The sequence below is a fragment of the Herpailurus yagouaroundi genome, unplaced genomic scaffold (assembly GCF_014898765.1).
Source record: "Herpailurus yagouaroundi ecotype Mexico unplaced genomic scaffold, PumYag 182, whole genome shotgun sequence".
In the NCBI taxonomy this organism is placed as follows: Eukaryota; Metazoa; Chordata; class Mammalia; order Carnivora; family Felidae; genus Herpailurus; species Herpailurus yagouaroundi.
Window position 1 is genome coordinate 30,877 of NW_024412413.1, and position 3,133 is coordinate 34,009.

Sequence of the window (3,133 nt, forward strand, 5' to 3'; positions counted from 1 at the left end):
CCTTTTGTGTCTGTCTTCTTTTACTTAGCACAATGTTTTCAAGATTCATCCATGTATCAAATATTTCATTCCTTTTTAGGACAGAATCATGTTCCATTGTATGTATCTACCACCATTTGTTTACCACCACCACCACCACCCCCCCCCCCCCCCCATTCGTTGATGGACATTTGGGCCGTTTCCACCTCTTAGCTATATGAGTAGTGCTGCTACAAACAGGCTTGTACGTGGACTTCCATGAGCACCAGGCTTCTGCTGTCACAAATTACCACTGCCCGGGACGCTTACAGCAGATGCTTGTTTCTCAGTTCTGCAGCCTGGGTACTCTAAGGGCGCCAACAAGGTTGGTTTCATTCTGAAACCTTGTTTCTTGGCTTGTAGGCAGCTGCCCTCTCACTGTGTGCACACAGGACCTCTTTGTGATCAGAGAGATCTCTTTCTCTTCGCCTTCTTAAAAGACCATACATCCTTTGACATCCAGATTGGGCCCTACCTCATTTAACATTAATTAACTCCCTAAATTCCTTGACTCCAAATACCATCACATGGAGGGTTAGGGCTTCAACATGAATTCCAAGGGGACATAATTCAGACCATGGTACAATACATAATTAGGAGTGGCATTGAAGGATCATATGGTAATTGCATGTTTAAACTTTTGAGGAACTTCCAATGTTTCTCAAAGTGGAACCATGTTACTGTCCTACAAGCAATGGACAAGGGTTCCAATTTCCCCACATCCTTGCTAGCACTTGTTAGTTTCCATTTTTAAAGACACATTTTGTCATTCTAGTGTTGTAAAGTGGTACCTCATTGTGGTTTTGATTTGCATTTCCCTAATGACATGATGTTGAGCATCTCTTCATATGCTTGTTAGCCATTTGTAAATTTTCTTTGGAGAGATATCTATTCAAATACTTTGCCTGCTTTTAAATTGGGTTGTCTTTTTGTTGTTGAGTTATAAGAATTCTTTATATATTCTGGATCTAAATCCTCATCATATTTATGATTTACAACTATTTTTTCCCATTCTATAGATTGTCTTTACACTTCCTTGATAATGTCTTTGATGCATGAAAGTCCAATTTTTTTCCTTTTGTTGCTCACCTATCTAAGAATCCATTGCCAATTCCAAACTCATGAAGACTTAACCTTTATGTTTTCTTCCAAGAGTTTTATGGTTCCAGCTCTTATATTTAGGTCACTGATCCATTTTGAGTTAATTTTTGTATATGGTGTGAGATAGGGGTCCAACTTCATGCCTGTGCATGTGGACATCCAATTGTTCTGGCATCATTTTTGCAAAGACTATTCCTTTTTTTTTTTTTTTTCCTAATCTCTACACCCATCATAGAGCTCGAATTTACAACCCCCAATATTTTTTTTTTAATTTTTTTTTTCAACGTTTATTTATTTTTGGGACAGAGAGAGACAGAGCATGAACAGGGGAGGGGCAGAGAGAGAGGGAGACACAGAATCGGAAACAGGCTCCAGGCTCTGAGCCATCAGCCCAGAGCCTGACGCGGGGCTCGAACTCACGGACTGCGAGATCGTGACCTGGCTGAAGTCGGACGCTTAACCGACTGCGCCACCCAGGCGCCCCGACAACCCCCAAGATTTAAGAGTTGCACACTCCACCAGCTGAGCCAGTCAGGCACCCCTGTAAAGACTATTGTTTTCTCTTTGAATGGTTTTGCCACCTTTGTCAAAAATCAATTGGTCATGATTATATGAATTTATTTCTGGACTCTCTATTCTGTTGGTCTAGATGTGTATTCTTATGTGAGTACACACTATTGTAATTACCGTAGCTTCATAGCACAATTTTGAGCTTGGGAAGTATGAGTCCTTCAACTTTGTTCTTTTTAAAGATTGTTTTGATATCTTAACAATATTAAGTCTTCCAATCGATGAATATGGGATCTCTTTCTGTTTATTTAGGTCTTTAATTTCTTTCAGCAGTGTTTGTAGTTCTCATGTAAAAAGCTTTCACTTCTTGTTTACATTTATTTCCAGATATTCTGTGGAAGCTATTTCCTTTTTTGATTGCTCATTGCTGGTTATAGAAACACAGATCATTTATTTGTGTTGATCTTGTACCCTGAAACCTTGCTGAATTATTTTATTTTATTTTTATTTTTATTTTTTAAAAAAAATTTTTTTCAACGTTTATTTATTTTTGGGACAGAGAGAGACAGAGCATGAACGGGGGAGGGGCAGAGAGAGAGGGAGACACAGAATCAGAAACAGGCTCCAGGCTCTGAGCCCTCAGCCCAGAGCCCGACACGGGGCTCGAACTCACGGACCGCGAGATCGTGACCTGGCTGAAGTCGGACGCTTAACCGACTGCGCCACCCAGGCGCCCCATGAATTATTTTATTAACTCTAGTAGTTTTCTGTGGATACTTGTACATTTTCTACAAATAGTATCATATATGCATACTGAAAAAGTTTTATTGATTCCTTTCTAATTTAGAAGCCTTTTGTTTCCTTTTCTTGCCTAAGTGCTCTGACTAGAACTTCCAATATCATATTAAAGTGTGAAAGCAGGCATCTTTGCCTCATTCCTGATCTTAGGGGGAAAGTATTCAGTTTTTCACTGTTGAGTATGATGTTAGCTATGGGTTTTTCATATGACCTTTATCACGTCGTAGAAGTTCCCTTCCGTTGCTAATTTTCTGAGTGTGTTTATTATCAAAGACTTGAAATTTGGCAAATGCTTTTCCTACATCAAATGACATAACTGTGTGTTTATCCACTTCATTCTATCAATGTCATATATTACATTGATTGAGTTTTGCATATTGTACCACCCTTGCATTCCTGTAACAAACCCATTTGTTGATGGCATATAATCCTTTTAATATGATATTGAATATGCTAGTCTTTTGCAAAAGGTTTTTGCATCTGTATTCTTAAGGGATTTTAGAGATATTTTAGGTAAATTCTTAAGGGATTTTAGGGAACTGTTGATGGTAATTTTCTTTGCTTGCAATGTAGCTTTGATATCAAAATAATGCTACCCTCTTAGAATGAGTTAGGAAATGGCTGCTCTTCTGTTTTTTGGAATAGTTTGGGAAGGATGGGTGTTAATTCTTCTTTAAATGTTTGATCTATTGCTCAGAATTCAATA